Source organism: Pocillopora damicornis, chromosome 13 (genome assembly GCF_964200805.1).
Source record: "Pocillopora damicornis chromosome 13, jaPocDami1.2, whole genome shotgun sequence".
NCBI classification, from domain to species: Eukaryota; Metazoa; Cnidaria; class Anthozoa; order Scleractinia; family Pocilloporidae; genus Pocillopora; species Pocillopora damicornis.
Genome location: NC_142682.1, coordinates 15,292,929 through 15,303,477, shown reverse-complemented (window position 1 = coordinate 15,303,477; position 10,549 = coordinate 15,292,929). Strand labels below are relative to the sequence as shown.

Genomic DNA, 10,549 nt, shown 5'->3' with positions numbered 1-10,549 from the left:
AAAGAAGTGAGATAATTTATATTTTCCATTATTTGGACATACATAAATCATGGGACTGGAGCATTTCCTTAAGGTAACCAAGCTGTTTCCAAATTCTTTGCTCTCTTTCCAGTATCAAAATACCTGTAGCATAAATAACCCAAGATAACAAAAAATAACAAAAAACTTTGTGTCATGATCATGGTTAAGACACTCTTGTTGCAGACAGAAACATCATACATTTGGCAGCATAATGGGTCAATAAAACCAATTTATCAACATACACCTGCTTCTTTTCTCTCAGTGTAAAAGTTTATTAATGCAAACAATCCTGAGCACTCTTATTTTTCACTGATACCAGTAGTTTTCCCCGGATTTGCATGGTTACATGAAAAAAGTACCCCAAATCACTTCTTAGTCATGTTCAAGCTATAGCAGAATATCAGCTCACTTCTGGATAAGAGAGTGAGAGTATTCAAGACATGTCTTATTGAAGTAAGGAAACCTTGAAAAAAAATCAAAAATTTAAGTTTTAGATAAACCTATCAAAACTAATGAAGAGGACAAATCCCTTATAAAAATTCTCAAATGTTTAAATCATTTATGACTGGCATAAAACCATCCTGAGTAAAACACTTCTCATGAGCAATAAATTCCTGTATCTACAACCTGCCAATCATTAAATCCAAACATTTTTTAAAAGGAAAATTTTATACTCAGAAAGCTTCACACTCATCATCTGCAGCTTATGTTCCCCCAAAAAATCACTAATAGGCTTTATATAAAACTGAAAACTAAGAAAAGGGGCTGTGCAACCAGTGACAGAGAATAGAAATCTCTATCAAGATTTAGCAACAAAAGAACTCAAACACAGTGATACATATCACTTTTTGGAATAACTATGGTCATCTTTTTAATGTGATCACATGATTTGCAAACCCAGAGCAATATGCATGACTAAGAACTATCAGAACAGAGGACCTCCTTTACCTCTTTGGTGTCACCAAAAAACTTGGAATCATGGCAGGATTGCATTTAACACTGCCCAAAATATGAACCATTGAAAATTTATGAAAGGGGTAAGTTTCTAATGAAACTATGGTGATACATCGGTGGGAGAGTAGAACAGGGTAATTTAGTATTATCAACTGAGTTGATAATGTAAATTGGCCACCATGAAGAGTTTCAAAGCTGACATTTCAAGCGTTAGCCCTTTGTCCATTTGCTCTGGGGGCTAATGCTTGAAATGTGAGCTTTGAAACTCTTTATTGTGGCCAATTTATGTTATCAACTCAGTTAATAGTACTTAATTACTCCATTTAAAATTTACTTGTCCTGGAATATTTTTAGCATATTTAGGCTCTAAATTAAGAAGAAGTGTTTTTTTTTTAGATCAAAGTTTGAACCTCCCACAAAAAATTCTTAAATCCTTCCCCCTCCCCCCCCCCCCCCATAATGGTCAAACATAACTTCAGTCTATGGGGTGAACTGTCCCATTTATAGATGGGCTTGCCACAAATTCAACAAAGCAGCTTGAAGGGAATTCACAAGGAGCACCATCCAGTTCAAGTAAAACCAAAGAGGAGGGTTGTTGATTTGGTGAGAGCACAATGGCTGGAACAAATAAAGTCTCCTGAGGACCAACTACAGGCCAGTAGCGACCCAGGTTAAATCCATTGACAAATGCTTGTCCTTTGCTCCACCCTGGAAGCTGAAGAAATGTGTCAGATGCATTTCCTTTTGGGTTTGGTGGAATCTCTCCATGAAAAAACGATGGTGCAAAGTCATCAGCAGCAAAAGGGTCAAGAACATTGTTGTTGTATTCATTTTGAAGGAGAGAAGTCAAGTTTGAAACAACATTGGCCAAATTTATTGGATAGATTTGCCAATTTGTTAAGATATTTCCATTGATTGTAACATTTCCAACAATTCCTTTCGGATCACAAATGGAGGGTCCATAGTTGATTCGCCCAACATTCTCAACAAGAATGTCAAGTTGCAAGAATTCTCCAATATGTAGAGTGATCTCTGTCTGATTTGGATTGCGGTACAAAGTAGCTTGACGAACCCTTCCAACATAGATAATGGCTCTGTCACGGGCTACACTGGTAAAAGATAGGGTAACAGTTGATTGAGCAAATCCCTTTGGAATCTCAGTTCTGTACAGAACAAACCCATAGTTCTGTTCAATCTGTTCCATGGTTAAAGGAAATGTTGCATTCACTGGGCCATATGGAGCAGCAAGCTTGGGCACAAGATCAAGAAATGTTGAGATTTGTGTCATCTGAACTTTGCCATATGCAAACTTGGTTGTATTAGCTGGGATAGGAATTACAGGAATGGCTTCATGCTTTGAAATTGTTTCACGTAGAATCATGAATTTTGTGGTGGTGTCACCTGCCTCTGTTAAGGGTGCATCATAGTCGTAACTGGTGGGATTGGGATGAAGAACTGAACCACTGTATTGCGCACCATTCATAAAACCAAAATTGGTACCTCCCTCATACATGTAAAAGTTTACAGATGCATTCATAGACAAGATTTTGTCCAGTGTGTTGGCAATAGATGTGGCTGACCTCATCTGGTGAGGTTCTCCCCAATTATCTAACCAACCAGCATAGAACTCGGTGTTGACTAGGGGTCCCCTAGGAGAAAATTTGCGCATGACAGCAAAGGCACTTTCAGGGTTAGTTTTAGGTCCAAAGTCAACAGTTGCATATAGAGACGATACCGTGCCACATTGCAAATACGATTCCGCGTCACCGTCAACTGTAAATAAAATCACATTGTTCCCTAGATAATACCTGAATAACTGTGCCAGAAGTTCCATGTAAGCGTGATCGCAAGCTGGGAAACTTCCGTATTCGTTCTCCACTTGGACTGAAATAATTGGGCCTCCGTTGTCATACAAAAGCGGTTTTAGTCGCGGTAAAAGAACTCCCATCCAATTTTCTACGGCCATGATGTACTCTTTGCTTTCCATTGACCTCAGTGATATTGATGTATTTTTCAACAGCCAAGCTGGAAAACCCCCAAACTCCCACTCGGCGCAAATGTAAGGACCAGCTCTTACGATGACAAGAAGTCCAAGACTGTTTGCAAGCTCAATAAAACTCACGATGTCCGCATCTCCTTCAAAGTTGTACTGTCCATAAACCGGTTCGTGAATATTCCAAGCAACGCAAGTCTGAACAGCGTTCAAACCGCCTGCCTTCATCTTCATGAGTCGATCTCTCCAGTAGAAACTCGGAACACGAAAGTAATGAAAGCTTCCGGATATATAACGAAATGGCTCGCCGTCTTTAAGAAAACAATCGTTTTCGTAGTCAATGACGAATGAACGAGATTCAGTCTGTCCTAGGACAGCAAACAAGGGCAAGAGGATTGCCCAGATGAACGCCATGTTCGAGTAGGTAATGGTTTTAAATCCCTTCATATGATAGTATCAAATTTCAGTCACACGCTATTCAATGGCAATTGTTCTGACACTGTTTCAGAAGCACCGATTCACTTCAAAAAGCCCAGTTTCTTGTTTATGAAAATTTTCAACACGTGTTTTAAGACGTGCAACTTAGCAGAGGGTCATTTATTAGATCAGAATATGCCAACAAGGTAGTGAGGTAAATTTTTGTGGCTGCCACTCGCGTTCACGTGACTGAAATCATTAATCATCCTCAGGGACATTATTTATAGCCTGTTGGGGGGAAGGGGGAGGGGGTGGAGTAGTTTGGGAGTAGGATCACATGGATTACAGGGGGAATGGAGGCAGGATCAGAATAGAATATAAAGGGGGAACTATGGGAAATTGTCTGCCAATGAACTGCCAATCATTGGAGCATCATGGGAATTTTAGAGCCATATGGAGGATCAGAATGTATGGTGACACACCCGAAATCCCCTAGCCCCTGTCCCCCAAGGGATAAAAAGTGATCAGTCCTTTAGTCTCTCCATGCAGGATTGAGGAAGGACAAGGTTCTGTTGTTGTACATTTTGTAATGGGGTCAGTCACTTCTTTTCCACAAAATGCACCAGTCAAACTGAAATTTGGCAAGTATCTCTGCTCGCATGACTTTTTCACCCCCCTCCCCCACCTACCCATCATTTTTGGTCTATCATTTCTTTCCAGTTTATCCAGTTTTGTTTGGTTGGTTTGTGTCAGCTTTCTAAGTTTCTGTTCATGTTTTTATTAATTGCTGAACACTTGATCTTTGCATAGAATTGCCACCCAAACAAATATTTTAATCTTTAACTCCTTAGGATGACTAGCATCTTACTTTTCTTTACCATTCCACCCCTGAATCACTCAGTAAGGTCACAAGGAAAAAACTTATTGACACCTACCAAAGAAGCTCTTGATTTTCAAACAAATTCTCCTTACAAGCACCTTTGGAAATGTATAGAGAACAGTATAGAGAGAATGCATACTGATGTTTTGGTGTAAAGGGTTAAATGTCCACATTTAGGTTTAGTGAGAAAAAGCAGAGCTCTGGAAAGGAATATAATATGCATGCCAAGAAAGTACAACTAACTGCAGTGATAACAATAATCAAAATTTATTCCCTACTTTCGAACAATCTCAAGCATTGACCACTAACAGTGAAGTCCTCTCTTCCACTAACAGCCATGCTGCAGACTATTATTACAATTTAAATAACAGAAACTATGTTTTCATTTGATTTATGACATGTTATTTGATATCTAATATCTCTATAAAGCAAATTAACAGTGCATACTAATTACCAAAGTAATTCCACTAAATTGCAGGAAAATTATCAAAACTGTACCTCTCCCTACAATCCAAGCACAACCTTTGCCTACTATTGGGGCTAAAAACTCTTCTTTTAATCGAATTAAAGTAAATGAGGATGATTGGTTTGGCCCTAGTACCAGCATGGTTCATTTCAAATGTATATGATCTGATACAGAGGATGCATAAAGTAAAAGCATTTCTCAACTAACTGTCTTGGTTCAGACTGTTAAGGAGACACTTGATTTTTTTAAAATTGATTTATGGCCCTATGCACCTTACAGTTTTTATTGCAGCCCACACATTAAAGATAACTGCAGTTACTACAAAAAGACAAACATGACTCTCTATGATTCCAGTAGTCATTATTATGTATCACTGACATCTACCTGCCCTTCCAATTCCTTATCAAGCGAAATGTAGTTATGTTGTAAGATGTACTTGAAAATTGCACATCCAGCACTGGAAAAGATTTATGATTTGTAGAGCCTTTGGATTGGAACACTTTTGCAAGCCCTGATCTTTAAGAAACATTTGTAATTATTACTGACTTGAAAAAAAATTTTTTCCACTGAGAGTAAGGGCTGAAGAGCACCCCCAGGATCCTCCAATAGTTATACCATTGCCCACTTTGATTTGAATGTCTATTAAGATAAACATGAAACAAGGAGTAAGACTGGAAAAGGTTGATGCCTTTGTGTTCTGAGAACTTCTGACCTTGTTAGCAGTCACCTTCAATGAAATAAAACTAGCTGTTTTGAAGTCTAGGGTAGGGTGACATCAACTTGTTATCTTATAAATTGTGGTTAAATCATGGTCTGAGATTTCTGAAGATACTGATATCCACCTATAATTGTTCACAAGCATTGACTCTACATCTAAGTTATTAAAGTAGGTGTTCAGTGGTCAGTCTGTGTAATTTTCCAGCAAGAATGCATATCAAACTCCCACTAATTTTTGATCTAATGGGTGGACTTCTCCATTAATGGAAGGAGTTGCCACAAATTCAACATAACAGTCCTCTGGATATTCACATGGAGCAAGATCTAGTTCAAATATCAGCACACTTGCATTCTGGTTGGCTGTAAGCACACTTGCAGGCACATATAATGTGTTCTGTGGACCCACTACAGGCCAGTATCGACCCAGGTTGAAGCCATTGACGAAGGCTTGGCCTTTGTTCCAGCCTGGCAGTTGAAGATATGTGTCAGATGAAGAGTTTACGGGAAATTCACCATAGTAAAAGGATGGAGCATATTCATAATCTGAATTAAACATATCTCTTTGCTTCTTGTTGTCATCAGATTTGATACAGAGCTCATAAGAATCTGAAAACAGATTGTCCAAATTTATAGCATACATCTGCCAATGTATGAGTACCGTTCCATTCAAAGTAACATTACCAATGATTCCCTTAGGATCAGCAATTCCATTATTACTGCGACCCATGTTCTCTACAAGAATGTCTAGCTGCAGAAAGTTTCCAATTTTAACAGAGGCTGAGAGTTCATCTTGATCACGGAATAATGTGGCTTGACGGACCCTTCCAATGTAAATTATTGCCCTGTCATGCAGTTGGCCACTGATTTCCAGGACAGCAGTACCAGACTCATAAAATGATTCTGGAATTTGTGTTCTGTACAGAATAAATCCATAATTTTGTCCAATCTGTTCCATGGATAAAGGAATTGATGAATACACAGGGCCAGAGGGGGCAAGCTTTGATAAAACTTCAAGTAAAGTTGACTGAAGAGTCATCTGGACTTTTCCATAAGCAAACTTTGTTGTGTTAGCAGGGATTGGGCCAACTGGAATCATCTCATACTTGGCAATTGTCTGCAATAGGATACTGAACTTTGTTGATGTGTCACCGGCCTCTGTCAAAGGAGCATCATAATCATAGCTAGTTATACTTGGTAAAAAGTCTTTGGGCTTGGCTCCATTCATAAAACCAAAGTTTGTGCCCCCCTCGTACATGTAAAAGTTAACTGAAGCGTTCATAGACAGGATCTTGTCAAGAGTTTTCGCCACATCTGTTGCATCTCTTGTTTGGTGAGGAATACTCCAGCGGTCAAGCCAACCTGGGTAAAACTCAGTGTTGACCAATGGTCCTTTGGGGGAGAATTTGCGCATAACTGCGAATGCTTTTTCCGGGTCTGTGCTGTCTCCAAAATCTACCGTGGCGTACAGTGTTGGCAGAGTACCGCACTGAAGGTCAGCCTCCGAATCACCATCGACTGTGAAAAGAATTACATCACTACCAAGGTATTCGCGGAAAAGCTGCTGCAGAAATTGCATGTAATTGTGATCACAAGCGACGAAAGAACCATACTCATTTTCAACTTGAACCGAAATGATAGGTCCGCCATTTGCATACAAGAGAGGTTTTAGCTTCGGCAAAAGAACGCCCATCCAGGACTGGACATAGCTTATGTACTGAGGATTCTCCGTAGATCGTAAACTCATTGATATGTTCGACTTCAACAACCAAGGTGGAAACCCTCCAAACTCCCATTCGGCACAGATGTATGGACCAGCTCTTACGATTACAAGGAGTCCAAGGCTGTTTGCAAGCTCAATAAAACTCACAATATCTGCGTCTCCATCAAAGTTGTACTGCCCATGAACTGGTTCGTGAATGTTCCAAGCAACGTAAGTCTGAACAGCGTTCAGACCGCCTGCCTTCATCTTCATGAGTCGATCTTTCCAGTAGAAACTCGGAACACGAAAGTAATGAAGGCTTCCGGATATGTAACGAAATGGCTCTCCATCTTTTAGAAAACAATTGTTATCGAAATCGATGACAAAAGATCGTGGCTCAGAGCAGTGTAAAGTGCAATAAAAAGCAGCGAAAAGAAGCGACAACCTTGCCAAAGTGTGGGACGCCATTGTCAAAATCGCAAATGAAAGGCTTGTGAAAATCATGTGACATACCGCTAGACAGCTGGAGCTGATGTACATGAAGGTGAAGACCCCAGGTATGTCACGCAATCAGAGTTGATCAGTCAAATGAGTGAGACTCTGGGAACCAGCGGGCTGCAGGGGAACGAGGTCGTGAGAGCTGTGACAAAACCGGTCTAGATGGGGGTTAGCAGTTGCGCGTAAAAATTGGCTAATTTTAAATGATGGTCATCAAAATGTGAACCGTAAAAAAAATGTAGGTGACAACTAAGGAATGATATTAACTGTTAGCGGTAGAGTGTTTAAAATTTTTAACCAATAGCAGGAGCCCATCGTGCCATTAGCCGTAAATGCCATCACCCCATCGAGACCCTCTTGAGGAAGGGGGTTTACCTGAATTCCAAATTCCAAGCTGAAAAAATATCTGATTTGTCGGCTAAAACATGGATAGTAAAAAAATAACTAAATAAATAAATAAAAAATTTTAAAAAAAAACCTGGCTTTAAAAATTACCGTATATCATATAATCAGATTTCTGACTCGGATTGGTTGTATCTTCGCTTCAATCGTAGTAGAAATACATTCTTTCTCAGCCGCCGTAAGTCTGACAAGGTTGTTTTACTTTGGGTTTTAAACTGGCTTTTTTTTTCCCTCTGGTGAAAAATTTCGTTTTTAGCTAAAGGATATACATCACCGACGATCAACTCATATAAGAAGGATTTCATTTATTTGTTATTTGTTTATCAATTATCATTCACTTTCTCCTCACCTTGCCACTTTGATCGCAATGTGTTTGAAAATTCGTATCAAGAAATGGGCCATTGTTGTGGGTTAAATTCGACTTCACAAGTTCAAACAAAAGCCTTTTGTTGTTTGTTGCGCTGAGGAAATTGTGCCGAAACTCGACGAAGATGAATTTCAAATCGTCGCAAAATTGTCGGCGGGTCAAATTAGCGGCACTTGGGGAGAGGGGTTGGAAAAGTTGCTCATAAGCGTGCTGTTCACACAGGGGTACCCAAGGGAGAAAATGCCCTTCACTATGCTTGGTCTCTCAGTATATTTTTTTCATCAGCGAACCAGTTGATTATAAATTTATTAACACAATAAGGATGCTTTGTTGTAAACAACATTCACGAACTATACTCGGCAAGAGGACGAGAGGAAAAAAAGCAACAATTCACTATTGTTATTAACCCCAAACAAGATACCTGGAAATGCTGAATTCTTTATACTGTACTTTGGATCAGTTGATAATAGCGCGCAGCACAACGCCGCAAAACGATGAAGCTTTTATCGATGGTTTCACTTGGTCAAGAGTTTTGTTTCTCTTATCAAAGAAGCGCTAGTCTTAAGCGCTAGTCTTAATACTATCACGCTTTCACTCTCGTAACGTAAAGAAAGAAGAAGAAAATTTTGTGCTGGGGAAAATACCACTTAGGAATTAAAAAACGCTCAACTTAAGATGTTGTATTTAAAATGATCTTTAAAGGTTAATGTTCTAATTTAGTCTTGCAGTGAAAACACTGGCGGCGCGCGCGGCTTTTAACAAAGAGGTGATAGTTTTAAAACTATCTAGTTTTAGTCGTAACGTAAAACAAAATAGAAGAAAGAATTGGCGTTTGGGAAAATACTTCTTAGGAGTTAAGAATAACGCCGAGTTAAATGGCTGGACTAAAAAAATCAGTGATATTTGCGGGTTCAGTCGTTCTACTTTAGTCTTCCAGTGAAAACTCTGGCGGCGTGCGCGGCATTTAACAAAGAGGTGATAGTTTTAAACTGCTCTGCCTTCCTTTTTGTCGACAATAGAAAATCGCATAATTAACGTTACTATTGTTGCCGTATGATAATTTTATGTTCTTTCAGTGCGTGGCCATAAAGACAGCTATTTTTCAGTGATCATTAAGTGAGCTTTGTCAAAGTTAGATCTCGTTATTGCGAAAAAAATGTCGAAGTACTACGAAGTCGCAAAAATTCTGGCTGTGCGTTCCGTTGACGGACGTAAAGAGTATCGGGTGAGATGGAAGGGTTTCGGAAGCAAGGACGATACTTGGGTGCAGGAAGACGATTGCAACAGCGCAATGAAGAACTATGCGCGATCTTCACTTAAAGGTGAGTAGATTACAACAGGAACGAATTTACTTTGCTTGAAGGCTAGTTTGTTCGAGACTAAACGTTTCTCTTGGTCTTTTTTCAGGAAATGCAGCGGTTGGTCAGCGAGGGAATCATGTATTTCTCTGCCAAATAGAGTAACTGCAAAATATTGTCCCCATTGAAGCCAACTTCCTCGGTGTAAATGTATCGCAAGAACTCCATCATCCCTTGATAGTCGCAGTCAGGGAGATCTATATAATTATTTCTCTCCGCCAATATGCCACAAAACATCACGTAGAAAACCGGGCTTGCAATTCAAACAAGTTTCATTCGTGACCATTCACACAAATTTCATTTGGTTTCATCACTCTTTGTCAGTCTCTCAGTTGCGACATTCTGTGTCTTGACCAACCCTCCCTGAGTAGCAAGTGACCTTGAACAAAAAGTAACTCCCTACTCCTCCCCAGGGTAAGATTTGACATACACGCGCTTTCGCTAAATATTCAAATTTCGCGCTCGTGCAGTAATCGGCTATGTTTGAATTTACCTCGTGAATTTTGCTATTGTAATGGCAGCGAGTTTGAATTTCCCTCGTGAATTAATAAGCCATTGTTTGGCTCTAAAGCTATTGTTTCAAGATATCCTTTTATGGATATTTGAGATACTAAACAAAGGGCATTGTCTTTGAATTTGACCAGCTTTTCTTGATACGTTTTTCTTGTTCTGATTAAGTTTCCCTAGAGACCAGCCGCAAGCGTACATCAAGAGTTAAAGACGAAGGCTTAGAACTGGAAAAAAAAACTTGAAAATGTATCCGGGCTATTTCTAGCT

The 10,549-nt window shown here is 39.5% G+C and overlaps 2 pseudogenes across 2 annotated transcripts; both read right to left on the bottom strand.

Moving 5' to 3' along the window:
* Positions 1 to 272: 272 nt before the first annotated feature.
* Positions 273 to 3,636, bottom strand: LOC113685443 (beta-galactosidase pseudogene; annotated as a pseudogene). Its single transcript, XR_016182072.1, has one exon. The product of XR_016182072.1 is annotated as a beta-galactosidase pseudogene (transcript).
* Positions 3,637 to 4,508: 872 nt separating this feature from the next.
* LOC113685476 (beta-galactosidase pseudogene) lies at positions 4,509 to 7,928 on the bottom strand (annotated as a pseudogene). The gene has a single exon (XR_016182070.1). The product of XR_016182070.1 is annotated as a beta-galactosidase pseudogene (transcript).
* Between the last annotated feature and the right edge of the window lie 2,621 nt (positions 7,929 to 10,549).